The sequence below is a fragment of the Xenopus tropicalis genome, chromosome 1, assembly GCF_000004195.4.
Source record: "Xenopus tropicalis strain Nigerian chromosome 1, UCB_Xtro_10.0, whole genome shotgun sequence".
Taxonomy (NCBI): Eukaryota; Metazoa; Chordata; class Amphibia; order Anura; family Pipidae; genus Xenopus; species Xenopus tropicalis.
This window is the reverse complement of record NC_030677.2, coordinates 83,609,698-83,629,637: the sequence shown is the minus strand read 5'-3', so window position 1 is coordinate 83,629,637 and position 19,940 is coordinate 83,609,698.

The following is a 19,940-nucleotide window of genomic DNA, read 5'->3' as shown; positions in this document are numbered from 1 at the left end:
TCCTGCACAATCAGTCGCTCCATTAAAAAAGTTACAACTGCGTCTCAGATTCTGTTAACCGTTTATGTTCTTCCAGCGTTACCCTGGTTTAAATCAGAAAATAATGACGACCATTTCTGGTGTCCTAAGCAAATTATTCTTTAGTAGCGCGCCGTGTCTGCAGTCTTACTTTAATAAGGCTGAATAGATTTAATATGGCGTGAGTATGGAGGACGCGTATTGCAAAGTTACTTTTGGGCTGAGTATTTAAAAAGCCCTTTGTTCTGGCCAGCTAAATATCGGTATCAAAAGTAATCGGCAGTAGTGCGGACAAATGCCAATGGTGTAACGTTTATTATGTTGAAGCCATTCTCGGACTCTTGAGAATTTTGCGCACATTCCCATTAGATTTGTCTCATGCTGCATGATCCAAACTGACATTCCCTGTAAATGTAAAAGTGAACAGCAGGTATGGACTGGGGTTCAAACAGCCCAGGCATTTCAGGTACACAGGAACAGCATGGGTCCAATAAATAGTGGCCATGTATGGCATTTGCCAGAATTCACAGATTGCCAGTCAAGGCCTGTTGATTTATGGCAAACAATCTTATGATATCAAATCTGCAACCCTAAACTGGCAATCTAAAGATTGCTAGAGGGGCTGCTGTAAAATGCCATATATCACTATTTAGTTGGTCTGTGGGGGGTATGGGCTTATGTATACTTAGGACCTATTCTCCATATCTGGAGCTCTATTATTTTGTGACACAATGGTGCAGATACAACGTTTTCCAGATATTGGTGAATACGACAATTCTTAATAATACAGCACAGGTGCCTGGGCCATTTACGATATTATTAATTATAGACTTTATTAAATTGCATAAATACACAGTTAAAACACTAGATTTGTATCACTTTGTGCTTCTCTATGAGGAACTTCAGTACAGTGCCAAGGGCCATTAATAAAACCTTAGCTTGTTGACCCACTCTACTGTATGGAATTATTGACTGTAAAGCATAACTTGCTAATCCTGTGGCACTCTTATGCTAACCCAACCCATATGTGAATAATGCACACCTTTCTGATCTCGATGATCTCATTTGGAAAGTCTGCAGGTATGTCAAGCTCATTATATATTTCTACTAAACTGGAAAATAATTTACTAGGACAGTTCAGCAAGTCGTTCCATAACACATTTAGGTAATGTATACCTAAAGAGTGATGCTGGCAAAAAAACCCTTTTCCTAAAGTACAGTATCCACTTCAGCATGCAAAAGTGGGCAACTGTTCAAGATATTTCAATAAGATATGCACTTTCTGTATTTTCCAGATAAACAGTTACATGTCATTTGCGTTATTTACATTGACAGTATCAGAAATTGATTACAGTGGAGACTGTAATAATAAAAGCATGCATAGCAGTTAGTTCTTGTTTTACACAAATGGAGCTTGTAGGGTTTGAGGTGGATTGAGGTGGGAAAGATGACACCTTCACTTACCATGGAGAGAAGTGATTGAGACCATTGTTACGCAATTCTTCTATTTATAACAATGGTTATAAATGGTGGGGAATATAGATAACTTATGGTTATGGAAACTAAAGATAAAAAATATTTGTTCCCCAGTCTTTTTAGTCAATTTATTATCTTGGGGTTCTTTGCTGGGGTTTGATCCAGAATCCTACTGCCTGTTTCTCTATTTGTCTTACTATTTCTTTTCCTTTATTTACTCTTGCAATATACTGTTGCTCACTTACTTACACACTATGAATAGTCAACATTGTTAAATACAATTTATCAGCAAAGAGACTGTGTTTTTTTTTCTTTGCAACTCACTGTATACAATGCTCTGACCTGTATCACTAAGACATGGAAATGGAAGACAGCATTTGTTTTACAGGGTACAGATGCAAAGAAGCATACAACTGAAATTCAGTGGAACAATACAAATGTTCATAATAGAAACACTTTTTCTACTAAAATAATTTTGGTTTTCCTTGAATTATGTTATACAAAAAAATCCTGATTGCAGGGTTGATTTATAAAGTATGAGTATGTGTCAATGCTTCCCATCACACTCAATACATTTTCTTGGAAGAAAACAAAACTTTATAGCTGTCACTCTTTAAAGGCGTGACTCACACCATCTGAATTCTATTCAGTGCTAATCAAACAGCATCCATTCCGTAGATGGACTGACACACAGGACATGTCATTCGTGGAATCAGACCTTACTTAGAAGCGGTGATTCTTACAGAAGTAATTGTATGTTATTTCTGGAAATCAGCCGTAAAGACAGTGTTGTTTTTGGAGTGAACTTTCCAAAGATTATTATGTCCAACTGAAATCATGATAATGCCACTGCCTGGTACTTCCTTTAGGGAAGTCCAAGGATTGGGAGTTATAGGGATTATAGTTTAAGATTGGATACCTTAATATTATTGGTCTAAATGCAATATAATTGAGAAAAAAAACACCCTGAAATGTAATGCAAATAATTCTGTTAATACTAATGTTAAATAAGTGAAGGTGAAGTGGCAAGATAAAGTAACCTGTGATTAAATAATATTGGTTTGATTTTCACTCTTAGCTGGCAAAAGTGATCATGCAAGTAGGGCTAATGCCACACTAGGTCGTAGATTTATCAATCCACGAATGCTCCGAGCGCTTGTATTTTACGCGACTTTTTCGTACCTTGCGTATTTTTGCCGATTTTTTCATTATTTTCTGCAACTTTTCGTACTTGTGTTAAAAATTACGCGACAAAATCGTATTGTTGCAACGAGTACGAAAGTTTCGGATTCATTCAAGCTTTGTTATCGTGACTTTCCTTGGGCAAGGTTGGAGCTGCAGAGTGCCATTGATTCCTATGGGAGGCTTCCAAAATCATGCACAGAAGGATCAAAGTCAGAAAGGTTTTCTTGCATTTTACGATCGTTCGGTACGAAAATTTCGTGACTTTCGGATCGCCAATACAATATTATCTTGACTAATATGATTTTTTCGTTAGCATATTTGTGAAATTTGCAATCTTAAGAAATTATCCTATGGGAGGCTTCCAAAATCATGCACAGAAGGATCAAAGTCGGAAAGGTTTTCTTGCATTTTACGATCGTTCGGTACGAAAATTTAGTGACTTTCGGATCGCAATACAATATTATCTTGACTAATACGATTTTTTCGTAAGCATATTTGTGAAATTTGCAATCCTAAGAAATTATCGTATCCAATCCGAATTTTTCCCATTCGGGATTCGAATCGGCCCCTAAGCTTATGGCATATATTTTCAGCAAGCTTGCACCCGAATGAATGAAATACGCTTGGGTGCAGGCACATGCAGCCGATATCTGCCAAAGATGTAAAGTCTCGCATTTTTTGGCGGGTATCGGCTACATATTCACTCTACCATTAAAAATGTTGTTCTTAAACCAACAAATATTTTTTTTTAGTTGTAATATTGGTGTGTAGGCAGCTATCTCAGTGCATTGTGCCTGATTCTGATCTTTCAGGGCTCTGATACACGGGGAGATTAGTCGCCCGCGGCAAAACTCCCTGCTCGCGGGCGACTAATCTCCCCGAGTTGCCTTCCCTCTGCCATCCCACCGGCGAACATGTAAGTCGCCGGCGGGATGGCAGACGCGGCGGCGCGATTTCGCGCAAATCGCCGAAAAAGACTCGCGAGGCTTTTTCGGCGATTTCCCGAAATCGCCCCGCCGCGTCTGCCATCCCGCCGGCGACTTACATGTTCGCCGGTGGGATGGCAGAGGGAAGGCAACTCGGGGAGATTAGTCGCCCGCGAGCAGGGAGTTTTGCCGCGGGCGACTAATCTCCCCGTGTACCAGAGCCCTCAGAAGGAGCCAGCACTACACATTTGGGTGAAGACACACAGAGCTACTAGTTGCAGCTACTTGTCATGGCTACTAAAATAGACAATGCTGATTATTTACTGATAAATGTCTCTGTGTGCGTTTTAGCAGAGGCAATTCTCAGTATTGTCTTTGACAGAGTATTTGGCAAGTAGCTGCTACTAAGGGCCGTGGTAGACGGGAAGATTAGTCGCCCGTGACAAATCTCCCTTGTTGCAGGCAACTAATCTCCCCGATATGCCATCCCACCAGCTTGAATGTAAATCACTGGTGGGATGGCATATGCGCTGCATATATTCACAGATCACAAAATGGTGGCTCCAGGTAAAAGATGTAAAAGGGCAATATTTACTGATGTATACATTCCAGTTTGGTAAGATTCTTTAATAGGCCACTTAATATGATATAAACTATCTGTCAGTTAAGTATTTATTATGGGAGGTATTGTTTTCCTTTAATCTGAGACATCTCCAATCCAGCAATTATGTATTTGGAATTGATTTGACGTGTGTTTATTAAATCATGGAAGGTGTTAACATTTAGTATACTCAATAAGGGGTAATATAATAACTGTATTAACAGAGCCTCCTGAGTAAAAGCCAATTATACACTTTTTTAGTCTGCAGGTGCATTCATCCTGTATAAGGGAAATAATGAATTAGTTCAATAAGCCTGCAGGCACGTCCATCCTGTATAAGGGAGATATCTAATTAGTTAAATAAGTGTGCAAACCTGAGGGTAGCATGTAATAATAAGGGACTAAAGGTCTTTAATCCCTTTATTATTGTTGCACAGGTTTTTTGCCATTACAGTGACATAGTAGAGGTTGTTTTTGGTAGTTTTGGTTGGAAGCCATAGATCTAATGTTGGTCCATAGATTTTTCTTCTTTTCATTACACATTTTCTTACAGGAGAACTAAAGCAGTAATTAAAGAAGTACGGCAGAAATTCTGTACATTATGTTTTGGGGTTCTGTACCAGCCCAAGGCAACCACTGCCCTTCTGTGCTCTGGGCAACCACTGCCCTTCTGTGCCTCCAAAGTTTCTCCAGTAGCTCTCCATCTTCTTTACTGCTGATTCATAGCACATGTTCTGTGCTGCTGTCAGTTACCTGAGCCTAGGGACAGACTCATAATTTACTGTATATATAAAATATAAATGTCACAATATAAGGCTGATTAGTAAATAATACCGATAATTACTACATGGCAGCTCAGAAACCAGTGCAGTTAGCATCACAAAGTAATAATGTTTAGCATCACAAAGTAATAATCAGCCCTGTTTCATCAGTTTGTATGACAGACAAACCTCATTTTCTGCTTGATATTTTGAAACGACCCCTAAGCTTAGCTTTTTAACAGCTGCCCAGAGCACACTGAGCATGTGAGTGTCGCAGACATTTTCAACAGAATTCAGTATGGTGACACCATGTAACAACTTTGAAGGCCTGGATAATTACTACTATAGAGATACCAAAACTTTAAACTGGTGCACCAATTTCAGTATATTAAATATGGCATTTCTAACCATATTCTTTTTTAGGGTTTTGTTCTCCTTTAAATAAAAGCTGTCATAGCTGTAATTAAAAATCACCCAAAGGTTAGCAGATATTTAATAAATATTTTATTTGTCATCCATATAACAAATAATTGTTGCATAATTTTTAATATTTTAATAATTGGGATATAAATAGCTTGATAGTGTGCTGTATCAGGTTTTTGCAAACTATCCAATTATGCTGACTGGCAGTTCAGCATTCCAGATCACTGAATCAGTTTATTAGACTGAAATTACTACAGATGGACACATGCTCCATTAACCCAACAAATATAACATTGTACAATCGATTGCTCTCCCTAGGGCTCATAACAAATAAAACAATAAGCAATATTAGGTTTCAAACGTTTTAGAACAGTAAATGGGGTTACAAATCATTTTCCCTGATGAAATCTTAGTAAATGCATCTACATTAATAAGATGTACATCAATCTAATGAAGGTGATACATTTCTATAAAGAGTTACAAAGAACCAGATTCAGCACCTCAAGTCATCGGTTTATTGACCATGTATAGGACTACCATTAGGGCCTGCCTGCCAGATATCTGGCCGATTATCGGCCCGTTTATGTAGTCCGCCTGCTTTGGACTGCATTATGAGCTGATCATTGGCTCAGGGCTAAAGAATCAGATCAGCCTAATTTCTCCTGTACATTGGTTGCCAAATTAGGTAGAGCTAAACATTGTTTGTGCTTTCAACTGCATTGCACATCTGTACTAAAAAGCTCCAAAACCTGAAGAGAAAAATAGGAAAGACTATGTGATTAACAGATTTGTTTAAAGGAGAAGGAAAGTCATTTTGGCATTTTACTGCCATTAGATTCACCACATTAGTGCCACCTAGAATTCTATATTTATTCAGCAGAAAGCTTTACTATACTCGACTAAAGAGCCATAGAAGCTCCCTCTCATAGCAGCTGACATTTTAGCTTGGTCTCGGTAGCTTCCTGCTGCAGTTATAGCCGTTGGAAGCTCAGATCACACATTCCTAAGGATGGGGGAAGTGAGTACTTATGCATTCGACTAATCTCCCCGAAATGCCATCCCACCGGCGAAAATGTAAATCGCCAGTGGTATCGCATACATGGCGGCGGAAGTTGCCTTGAGAGAAAACAGAGCCCTTATTGAGCTGTACTCTAATTATTTCATCTGAAAATTTCTGGAAATGCTATCAGCACTTCTCGGAATGATTGTTGCGTTAGGATATTTACTCACCCTTCCTCTTCTTTTGCTCATTTTCCGTTGCATTATTGTTCAAGGTCATATAAATGTAGTACAATACACATAGCATCTCTGATAATGACCCAATTTAAGCAGTTTAAAAGTTTGTACAGCACCAATAAAAGTCCATTTACTTAGGGCAAAATTAAGTAAAATCCCACTGCTCTCTGTTTCTATGGAACTTTTAGATGTATTTATCAAATGGTGAACTCTAACTTTCGCCCATTTTCCTGTGTCCTTGTTTAATGAAGAATATCCCTCTCACATGTATTCAGGCTAATGTCAACCTACGATTACCGATGGAAAGGCATTTTGGAGCGATTAGTCACGGTAGCAAAGATTTATTGCGGGTGACTAAGTTGCTCCATGGGACATTAGTCTTAGAAAAAGCCCAGCAGTCTGGTGCAGAAGCAGCAATAAGTATTATTATTGTATTAGAAATTTCATCAATAAAAGTGTTGGGCAAATGAAAAAGTACCCCACCCCTAGTGAATTCAACTTTCCTTGTCTTGTAAGGCCTCCATTAAATTGCTCATTTGCATCACTTCTGAGGTAGTGTGGGTAGAAGCCCTGTGTTACAAACTTATAAACAACATGCAAAATTTAAGCTTACTTCTAGTAAACAATACAATTTGATTTTTTTCAGAGGAAATATATTTAGCCACAAAAAAGAGAACAAGGACATTTGTCAAAACAAAGAAGGTAGGTTGCCAAAATTTCTTGCCTCATTTTAATGCAATTAGGATCTTAAATGAGCAGTAACACCAAAAATGTTTTAGTTAAAGGAGAAGGAACAGTAAAAACTAAGTGAGCTTTATCAGAAAGGTTGCTGTAAATACAGCCGTAAGAAAAGAAACTCAGGATTTCTTATCTCCATTTTTGGGAACATGTTCTTCGGTAATAGACTTCCTCTCTTTTAGCACTCCTTCAGGTTTGGAGCTTGAGTCTGCTCAATTCTCTCCTCTTTCCCTCTTACCCCCCCTTTCCTGCTGCCCCCTCCCATAAGAATGCTATAACTGCAGCTGGAAGCTACCAAGACCAAGATAAAATGGTAGCTGCTATGAGAGGGAGCTTCTTGGGCTCTTTACTCAGGTATAGTAAAGCTTTTTGCTGAATAAATATAGAATTCTAGGTGGCACTAATGTGGTGAATCTATTGGCAGTAAAATTCCAAAATGACTTTCCTTCTCCTTTAAACAAATCTGTTAATCACAAAGTCTTTCCAACTTTTTTCTGGTGGCCCTAATGTGGCGAATCTATTGGCAGTAAAATGCCAAAATGACTTTCTTCTCTTGTAACATAATGGTTATTTTCCTGTACATATTAGAATATTTTCTCTAAAGCAAGAGTTTATTTTTATTGCAACGAGTGTGCTATCTGCTTTATTGCTGGCATGCTGGTACTGTCACATTCCAGTTCATTAGAAGAAGCTGTAGATTTGGTGGCCGCTATCTAATAAAAAAGCTGATGCGCTGGGTACCATCAGCCTGGATAGCACATAGTTATGACTACTCCCTTAAAACCACTTAGGTAAAAATGCATGGCCATACATGCTGGCCATAAACTATGGGGCCGATTTACTAATCCACGAACAGATCGAAAGCGTCCGAATGCGTTTTTTTCATAATGATCGGTATTTTGCGACTTTTTCATAAATTGTTGCGACTTTTTCGTAGCCATTACGACTTGCGCGAATTGTCGCAACTTTTTCGTAGCCGTCACGAAAAAATCGGAAAGGTTTGCCCGCCGTTTGCTAGCGCTCAATAAAGTTGCGACAATTCGCTCAAGTCGTAACGGCTATGAAAAAGTTGCGACAATTCACGAAAAAGTCGTGACGGCGACGAAAAAATCGCAAAAAATACGAAAAAGTCGCAAAATGTTAGTTTCCAATCCAATTTTTTCTCATTCGGGATTCGGATTCGTGGATTAGTAAATCAGCCCCTATGTTTTGTACTATTTTCTGTATTTTTGCTTGAAACACCGTGTGAGTGTCTTAACTCACATTGGGTTTCCTTTATAATTGCTTCAGCTGAAAGGGAATAGCTAGTGGCCTGTGATTATTGCTCTAAAAAATATGCTGCTGTGGAACATGAGCTTCTAAAGGCATGCATTTCAGTCTGTATGAGGTGACCTATGAATTAGAATCAACTAAGAATCAGCATACACCTTGCATCAAAGCATTTATCCATAGGCTATAAATCTGATGCAAATTGTTGCACAGGTACCCATTGACAATGGCTTTATTGGCACAGGATTTTTATAAAACTTATAGTAATTAGAAAATGCATACGATAAATTGATACTGGAGGGAGTAATGCACTTAATGAAACACAGAAATTACAAATCACTTTTAATAGCTCACACGAGGCCCAACTATATTTTGTTGATTTATCCTAGATACTGATAAACAAACAGTTATATGTTCTCTTAAAACAATGTTTATTTTGTGTGCTTTGTGTATTTTTAAGGTCTTTTAAATAAACTATATAAATGTATGGCTTCTCAAAACTGTAGGATGGGAATGGCAGGGTGGGGTTCAACATGAAACTGAAACAATCTCAGGCTGCTAAACTTATTTACTGTATTGATATTATCCTTCTGTCGGAACATTCAAAATGTGAACTTTAGAATCCTTAGTAATCTAGCAAAATTATGAAAATTTCATGTACCCTTCATATATATTTAAGGATTGATTTATAAGCATAAGTGCTAAATAGCAACAGTGCAATCACTTCTAACTTAGTCTGTTCAAAACTAGCTACTGATTGGTTTCTATTGGCAACAGCATTTGTGAAATTTAGCACCTATGTTTGTAAATCAGCTATTTCATCTTTTTTGTTTACTCCCAACTAAAATTAGGGACATGGAAATTTAACATTATAGTGACAAAACATTTTGGGGGAGAGACTACATACAGAATTTTAGAGTTTTTCAAAGCAAGCTGGTTTAGTTTTGTGACTAATGTGCTCCTTTGCATCATACAGCTATAGCTCCTACAGCCCTAAAATATTATTTTTTTTAGTTGATGTCAGAATAATGTAATAGCTGGTCCACCAGCTCTGACTGTCCAATTGGAAGAGGCCAGTTTTATGTATGTTAACAACCCGTACTCTTCTGAAAGAGGAAATATGGTGTCACAGCAATATGAGGGCTCTTGCTGGGGGACTCCTGCTGAGGTATGAACATATAAGTGGCAGCAGAAATATAATTTACATTAATTATCTGATAAAAAGCATAGGATGTTGTATGGTGGGTGAGCTAGTATACATTGATAAAGTTTCAGGGAATCACATCAAAAGTTAAAAAGTAGGTTTGAGAAACAAACTAGTAAGATGCCCTGTGTTTAGTACACACTTTTGATTTTGACATCCTCCTGTATTTTAGTGATACTGGCACAAAGAAAGTCAGTTGGACACACACAAAGCAGTTGTAATCTCAGGAGCATTCCACTCAACACCTGCTTCTTGATTTACAGGCTTAACGGGAATAAACAGTCATCAGATCTAACAGTGTCTTAGGGCCTTCACCAAACAAAAGATCTTTAACTGCATCTTCCACATCAGTGGTAGCTGAGTTATTTAAGCATATTCACTAACAAAATTTTTACTGGCTAAACTATAGCTTCAGAGCTTAATGCAGGATTTATTACAATCGTGATATGGAGATAAAAAAGGCTCACTTGCTTTAAAGAGTATACCTATCACCCTCTTAAAGAAGATGAAAACCGGCGGGGGGCAAAAGTTAGCAACAGAGGTCACCTGGGGTTGTCTTACAAAATGTTACCCCCCCTATATTTTCAAGTATATTTTCCAAGCTAATTTGGGAGCTAATTTGCAGGATTTCCTCCAGGTCAGCTTAAGAAACTTCTTCCAGTACACGTAAAGCAATAGTACCTGTAGATCAATGGCTCAAGAGGAACAGCTCATGGCGATCTGAAATGGAATCTAGCCTATAGAGACAGTGTGTAAAATGCAAAAGAGTATTTTTTTTATTTTATACTAAAAAGTGTACAAACTGGTGAAAATGAAATCCCTAGCTCTATGTGTGCTACTTATTAAAGAGTTTTCACCAAAATTACACTAGAATTAATGGGAAAATCATACACTTCAGTGAACTTGTCCAAGTCTCTTAAGGAGTAAGGAAAGATACTTGTGCATATGTAGTAAAATGTGTATAAACCAGCATAATTTCCAAAGTTTGAAGAAAGATCAGCTTATAATTTTAACTTTATTACAGTATGTTACCTGTAGATTTTTCATAATTATTTATCTGGCAAATATATATATATATATATATATACAGTATATATAACATGTAATGATATATTTTTCTTCATGTTCACTTGACCTGTTTTTTGCACTCTTAGGGGCACATTTACTAATCCACAAATGTCCGAAAAGCGTCCGAATGCGTTTTTTTCGTAATGAATGGTATTTTGCGACTTTTTCGCGAATTGTCGCGAATTTTTCGAGCGCTTTACGAAAAAATCGCGACAATTCGCAAAAGTCGTAATGGCTATGCAAAAGTCACGACAATTCACGAGAGTCATAATGGCTATGCAAAAGTCGCGACAATTCATGAAAGTCATAATGGCTATGCAAAAGTCGCGACAATTCCCGAAAGTCATAATGGCTATGAAAAAGTCGCGACAATTCGCGCAAGTTGTAACGGCTACGAAAAAGTCGCGACGGTGACGAAAAAAATCGCAAAAATACGAAAAAGTAACAAAATGTTTGTTTCCAATCCGATTTTTTCCCATTCGGGATTCGAATTCGTGGATTGGTAAATCAGCCCCACAGCTTGGTATTTATAGGATGCCTTTTCTGTTCGTGAACAGAGCTAGGAATTTTTATTCTTATGTAAAAAATTTTGTGCATCTCACATACAACAGCTCACTGTACAGAGAAAGAATTGTTGGCAATGTCTTTTGCTGGCAAAACTAATATAGAAGATATATAAAAAATTCTGCTAGGCTATACAAACAGTAGTCTTAATGCAGCATTCTTATACAAGTTCAACCTCAATAAATCTTGAAAAATAAAGGTAAGTGTACAAATGTCAAAAAAGTCCAATTTATAAGTACATTAAATACATTTAATAACAGTCCATGTTATACATACAGTCATGTTTCATTGAATCATTGCTGTAACATTTCATGAATCAGCAGCAAAGTTCATAAAGCTTACACATCCCCTATAAACGTTAAAGTATTGTTGAGTGCATTAAAGATTGCGACTTTAGATGGAATGGTTTTGGCTAACAGGGAGAGGCTCTGCAGAAAAACACCTGAAACCACCCATGTTTCCTTCCACATCACAGATTATAAAAACTGTCTGTCACCTCTGGTGTTTTTCAGACCAAAACACTCAAATGTGCACTACAAATGGCTTACTTCAGCAGTGACAGACAGTTTCCATAAAATATGCCTCATGTTACATTAACCTACAAGACCTTGTTGATAGTGGTTGCTGTAATTGAGATACACTGAAATCCTCATCAACCTTTGTATGGATTTTAAGGGGGTAATTTATTAAAGATGTTGTTTGCCTTTTAAGTTTACTTTTAGTATGATGTAGAGAGTAATATTCTGAGACAGTTTGCAACTGGTCTTTTTTTACTATTAGTAGTTTTTTAGTTATTTCAGTTTTTGTTTAGCAGCTCTCCCGGTTGGAGTTGCAGCAGCTATTTGGTTGCTAGAATCCAAATTACCTTAGCAACCAGGGCGTGATTTGAATGAAAGACTGATATATAAAAAGGAGAGGACTTGAATAGAAAAATAAGTACTAATAGTAGCAATAACACAAAGCAATAGTTTTTGGCTGCGGGGGTTAGTGACCCCCATTTGAAAACTAAGGTAAATAATTCGAAAACTATAAATAATAAATAATGAAGACCAATTGAAACGTTGATTAGAATTGGCCATTCTATAAGGGTGAAGACACACAGTAGCAGCTACTTTTTCATGGCTACTAAGGGCCGTGACAGATGGGGAGATTAGTTGCCGCGCAAGAAATCTCCCTTGGCGACTAATCTCCCCGAAATGCCATCCCACCGGCTAGAATGTAAATCGCCGGTGGGATGACATATGCCATCCTCTCAAGGCAACTTTGGAATTTCAGCAAATCGCAGCGCCACGTATGCCATCCCACCGGCGATTTACATTCTAACCAGTGGGATGGCATTTCGGGGAGATTAGTCACCCGCGACAAGGGAGATGTCGTGCGGCGACTAATCTCCCTGTCTGTCACAGCCCTAAACCCAAGAAAATACATGCATAGACAATACTGAGAATTGCTTCTGCTACAACACACGCAGAGACAATTATCAGTAAATGATCAGCATTGTCTATTTTAGTAGCCATGACAAGTAGCTGCTGCTAGTAGCTCTGTTGTGTCTTCACCCTATCAAAGTGAAAAAATCATGTTTTGGCATAAAAAAACCTAAACCCAAAAAATTGAGCTTTAGTAAATTACCCCCTAATAACTGCATCGGAGACTTGCTTAGGGTTGTATTTTGAAGCATAATATCTTTATACCTTGTATATAAAGTTAAATTGCACTTTGTGCAGTCTAATACTGGGATTCAATCATATTGGGGTTACATAGGTTTTGTGAATTTTGCAACCGATTTATGATATTTTAGTGCAGTTTTTAAATAATGCAGAACTACATCATTACATGAACTATTCATTTATTGCTTCAATTTATTTATAACGACCTGTTTTAAATGGTTTAGGATTCACCCATCACTTGTACAGAGGAATGTTTTTTTATTCCCGGGCCATCTCTTAAGTAAAGAACATTATTTTTACAGTCCTGTTCTTTTTGGTGGTTTGCTGGCATGAGAGTACTATATTTAAATTAATCTTTTCTTGATTATTTAAATTACCACTTTGTGCTATATTTAAGATGTGTACGTTTTAAACTGCATTACCTATGGAAAAAAATTACATTTTGAATACATTTAACATATTGTAATAATTGTCATTAGTCAATGTTCATTGCCTTTCAAAAGGGCAAGCTACATGGAGTCTAAAAAGTAGTAAACCAAGAATATCTGCAGAGCTGACTTAGCTACAAGTAGCCTGTCTGGCCCTTTCCTATAATGACTTATTTTTCTGAATGACAATAACAGTGTACTGCAGGGTTCTGGTTTCTAGGAAGCTGAGCACAAATAATCCTGAATATACCCTTCTTTGTTTTCCTCTGCTTACATAGCTATAGGAAGGTGATTTCTAGACATAAGCATGTCATAGGAAGAGGTGGGTGTATTTTAAGTGCTACAGATGCCAAGTTAATTTTGTGTATTTGCTCATTAACGGAAATTAAGTGACTTGCAGAAACAACTCACTGTGGGGTGTTTTTCATCATTGCTATCACTCAGTGTGTGAGAACGACAAATTTCCCCTTCAGCTGACAATGGTAACTTAAATACACAAAAGGAACAGGAGCACAAACAAATGCTAATATAATACAAAAAACCCACAAATAAACTGTAAATAATATCATTATGTAAAGGGCTTATAATGTCACACATGCACATATTTTTTTCCATAACTGAAACTTATTACGTATTATACAAAATAATTTACCCCATATAGTAAAGTATAACAATATTAGCAATAAGCCTTTATTAAAACACTCAGATATTTGGCCTTGTACTTTTATATAATCATGGAAATCTCAGTGACTTTGTATATTTCTGTATTTCCTACATATGATATGACATGTTTATACCCAGCTTTCTAAAGAATTAATGTAACTTGCAAATGTATAGAGGTATAACTTAAACTTAAAACTGTATTTTTTAAACAAAACAAATGGGAAAAGTATCATAGAGCAACACTATGTTACAAACTTGCATTGCGCAAATTATATAAGGCACTAAGAAAAAAATGGAAAAACAAAAGCTTTTTTGTTCATCATTTTCTATTTTTTCCCCAGTTTTACAAAAAGATTGTAAACTAATTTTAAAGTATCCTTTAAAAGTTTCTTAAATCCACAGACCTAAATTTCATATTTTATTTTATAAATTTGTAAATTAAATTATCCAGTTGATTGATTAAAGTGTCGTGCAAAACAAGCACATGAATATTTTAATACTAACTAAATTAGTCTAATGTAATTTTTCCATGAAAATGTGTTGCTTAGATTACTGTAAATGAAGTCAATCCTATTTAAAAGTAATAAAAGACAAATTACATTTCAGCCTCTTTTTCTACTTTGAACAAGTCCAAACATGAAAACTGGTTCCCCCCAATCTTCTCACCTCCACATAAAAAAGGTGTGTTTAGCAGGGTATCTATATTCCGAATTGCAAAAATCCCCTGTTTACCCAACACCTGGGGTTCCAGCTTACAAAAGCAGGCCATAACTCAAAATGTTTTCACATTGTCTGGATTCCCTTCCCTTTCAACTTAGGATAATTAAACTCATGCAGAGAACCAAAACATACAAACAATCACTAAAAAGAAAGCCTACAAGTTCTCTTAAATCTCCTTATGCCCTTCCTTTTATTGTATCTTTTGTTTTTAGCTTAGCTGTATTTGGTTGATGGATGTTATATTTAGTCAGCACTGGATTTGTGTCCAACTCTAAGCAATTCCAGTGTAATCATGTGAGCATTATTCTAGCTGAATATGTCTGTTGCTCAAATGTCATTAAAGAAACAATAACATAAAAAACTAAAAAACATACCTTTTCCCTTATACAGGTAAGGAATCAATGTATCTAAAAATAATTGTGTGATTTGATTCTTGAAAATAGCATTTTTGGTAGGGTTACTGACCAGAAGTAAGGTAGCTAGGATGAAGAATTGATTTATTATTTAAAACAGTTAAAACCAAACTTACATTGGTGGTGAAAGTATAAAGTTAAGTGTAAATTCAAGGAAGGCATGAACAGTTAAGATTTTTGTAGGGTCATCACCGCCAAGCACTGAGAATGCTGTATAGTATTTGATTTTTATAGGCTCTTTGTCTATACCATGTAGATGTTTTTGTGGCTGCATATGTCACATTATCACAGAGCTAATTTTCATTTATTTGCATGAAGGGAAGCTGCCATAGTTCTACTTTTCAAAGTTTTAAAATTTACTGTTAAACCATATCCATAGTGCAGTGGTGGGATGACGGTTGGTTAAATATGTTCAATGGTACATTCTTGCTTATTTATCAAGTGTTTAATCATGGCAGTTTGCACATGGGAAATTCCCCATTTTATTAAGCAAGAAAAGTTATATAAAATGTTAATTGTTAACTGACAGTTGATAATAATTTTCCTTTAATGAAATACTGGTTTATGTGTGAAAGCTATGTCTGAAATAAGAGGAAGTTCTGTTTTGCATTAATTGTCCCTTAAGGAGCAGTAGCAGGTTAAATGGGCTGACAAGCAATCTGAAGTGGTAGTAGAAATGGCTTTCAAGCATGTGAATGTGGTGGGAATTCTAAGGGGCAGCCCTGTCTGTGACCTTTGGTCTATTGCAGTTAAATTCTATGGAGCTTTGGAAGCATAAACATTAACTGTTAAGTCTCCTGTGCTGATGATGGCACATAATATTTATGTTTAGATACTGCTTTAACTGACTTGAATAAAAACATTTTGGTTATCAAACCCTTTTGGTATTCAACCTGAAATATGGGAAATATGGTAACATGCTACAACACAGATTTTTGTTATATCAAAGTAAAAGATAATTTTTTAAGATGATCACAATGATATACTTTACCGGGTAACATTTTTTAAATGAAAAGTGCTGCAATTTTAATACCTTTATTGGCTTTCAGAATATGCCATGCCACATGCTTTAGCTTGAGTGCAGTTTTGCACAGTCACCATGTTATATATCATAATGCAGTATTTTTTCCCAGCATTCCAGCATCATTGTAGTGCCAAGGGGGTGATGCACTTGGCACAGTTGCCCTGCGCTTACCAAAATAACACTGATTTTTTAAAATTACACTAACTGCACACATATTTTGTCACAAATCAGATGCAATTGCATGGAAGTCTGTCTGCTGTCATTTCTGGTGTTCAGAGCATGAGTAGCGCCTGCAGCCAATTCTTTATCTGCATATGTACTGCCCTAATTGATGCTGGGGGATTCTTGCAGGATCCCCCTATGTCAATAGGTGCAACAGCGCTCAATTCAGAATGGAAAACTGTAAGAATTGAGCTGTGGCAGGTGCTAGTATATGGAAGTGCAAGGAGAGCATTTTAATGCAAGTACATTTAATCAGAGTTGTTTTACGTTTAACTGATTGTAGGGAAATTGAAGGGGACCGAAACTGCACTTGTTGTGGCAAATGAGCACTTAGGGCAAGTTTACACAAGGTGGATTGTCATCTGCAGATAAGCACAGGCTGACAAGCTGCCCATACACATAAAAATTCTTCTGGTTGTGCCTGCAACCGGGCAGATTCAGTGCTTCTGGGTGCAGGCACAACAAGAAGAATTTTTAAGCGTATGGGCAGATTGTCAGCCTGCACTTATCTGCAGGCTGACAATCCTCCCACTGTGACTTTGACCTAACAGCTACATACAGTAGATGAGTAGGAGTATTTTATCAATATCCCTATCTGATATAGTTTGTGCTAATGAACCAATATTGTAGTGGCTGGGGCCAGGTGTGAGATGAACGATAGTTTGACTCACTGCTGATGTCCTGGTTTAGCTCAGAGCAATAAGGGCAAGGTAATATGGAATGTAGATCCACTTCTCTCAGCCCTAGGTTTTTCAGTCAGGTTGACAGAAGTGGATCTGGTTCCCTATGCTTGCTCCGTGTGCCTGCGTTTTCACCTTTAAGTTAACTTTTAGTAAGTTATAGAAGTACAATTCTAAACAACTTTTTAATTGGTCTTCATTATTTATATTATTATTATTATTTGATTTCTTCTGCTTCTTTGCAGCTTTTAAATAGGGATCACTGACCCCACAAGTCAAATAAAAAAATATTATTATTGTTATTGTAAGTATGTATTACTTATTCTATTCAGGCCCTCTCCTTTTCATCTTTTAGTCTCTGGTTGCTAAGGATATTTGAACCATAGCAACCAGATAGCTGCTGAAATGCCAAACTGGAGAGTTGATTAGTAAAGTGTAAAATAATGAAAAAAAATACAAATGAAAAAAAAAGACCAATTGCAAATTGTCTTAGACTATTACTCTCTACGTCATACTAAAAGTTAACTCCCAGGTGAGCAATCCCATTACAATTAAATTATGCACTGACCTTGTATATTTAATTAGTATATAAAAGCATGGTTTCTAACAACATCAAGACATAATGGGCCCGATTCACTAAAGTGCGAAATAACGTGCGCTATTTTTAGCGTGCGCTAAAAATTTTACCGCTTCTTAATTTTGGCGACTTTTCACACGATTCACTATTAGTACACTTGCGCTATTTTACGCGCGGTATTCTTGTCGCGATAAATAGCGTGCGCGGTATTTTCCGCATGCACGCTATTTATCGCATGCGCTAATTGTCGCGATATTACACACGCAACAATCGGCAGCATAAAAATGGCGACATTTTGCCCTGGGAGAGAACAGAGTGCTGGAGGGGTACTGTATAAAAGTTTATTTGCAAAAAACCCCCCAAAAAACAATAAAAATATAAGTAAGAAAAAAAAAGAAGTGTTAGAGATAATAAAATGGGGGGGGGGGCATATAAGAATATTTAGCCAAATACTTAGGGGTCCGTTTGCTAAAGTGGCTTAAATTAAGTGGGAGATTTTAGACACAGAATAAATGGCAAATATGTTATGGGCACTTTATTAAACGGGGACAAATATAATATTGCAATTATTCTGGCAACAAAACATTGGATTGGCAGTTATCACACTCGCCAGAAAATACGCTACGTACTAATTAACGCAAGTTTTACTATTCAGCAAAATGGGCTAAAGACTAAATTGTTGGCAGAATATTTGCAAACATTTAACCCATATAGCATATTGATGCTGTTACTGATAAATGTAAGAGTGTAGGGGAAACTACATGAAAGTATAGAATACCATATCAAGGAAGGATAAATAATGAGACATTACTCAGTTCAAAAGTAGAAAAGTATAAAATTTTACTAATAGAAAAAAGGGGGGGAAAAAAACTTAGGGCTTGCTGCCCTTGAGTTCCTCAAAGTCCCTCCTCAGTTCGGACACTTCCCCCCCGGAGCTGGGCCAGCTCAGCCCTCATATTGTCCAGGTCCTCCTGCATGGACCGACGTGATGGGCCTTCGTCGGCAGGAGAACCTGGTGGCTGGAATCCGGGGGGCTGGGAGGGGAACTCAAGGGCCAGGGAAACTGGGGACAAACAGGGGGAGGAGTAAAGGGGGGGGTGTCCGGGGCCTCCATGGCCTCCTTGCCCTCATCTGCCTTTGGGGCCTCGGGGGCCTGGCTGGGTCCTGGGGCCTCTGGGGCCGGTGGTCGGGCCTCTGGGGCCAATTGTTGGGCCTCGGGGGCCGCTGGTTGGGCCGCTGGGGCCGGAGGAGGTCGGGCCTCAGGGGGCCGGTATAGCCTGCTGGGCTGGTAGAGCCTGGAGGGCCTGGGGTTGGGCCTGGGGAGGAGGCGCCAGCTGAAGTTCTGTGAAATAGTATTGCAAGATGTTATTTTGTGTAATATATTATATATATATACATTCATACACCATCATAAATAACGGGCCCCTCACAACACCATTTTTTGGGCCCCCCTCCTCCCACGCCCCCAATGGCCCCTCCCCCTGTGAACCCTCACATCAATACAAAGGACACACAGACATTGTTAGCCAGGGCCCCCTAAAACATTTGTGGCCCTTCCCCAAATGACTCATACTATGGGCCGCTCCTTGCTGCTTCCCCCCTGCTTTAAACTTATTTATGCATATGTATTTGAAAATAGATGTGTATATATATATATATATATATATATATATATATATATATATATATACAATAGGAAGTGCTGGGAAGCTGCACACCATAAGGAACAATAATACCTGGGTGCCTGTGGCAAAACAAAATCTAGACAGGCATGGGGTGACAGCACACACAGGATTTTGACAAGGAGTCACAAAGATGTGAAATAATATTCAGAGGTTTATTGTGACCAATGTTTCAGTTCCTCACTGGCATTATGGTTGAACGTGATGGACGTATGTCTTTTTTCAACCCAACTTAATATGTTACTATGTTACTTTCATCATCCCTGACATTTCTTACATTTGTACCTTTAGTTCAAATTACTTGCTAAATCTTTTACTGAACGTATACTGTAAAAGCATAATAAAGTACAATAATTACCTTCCGCAATTTCAGCAACCAGTTCTGGGCTCCTGCG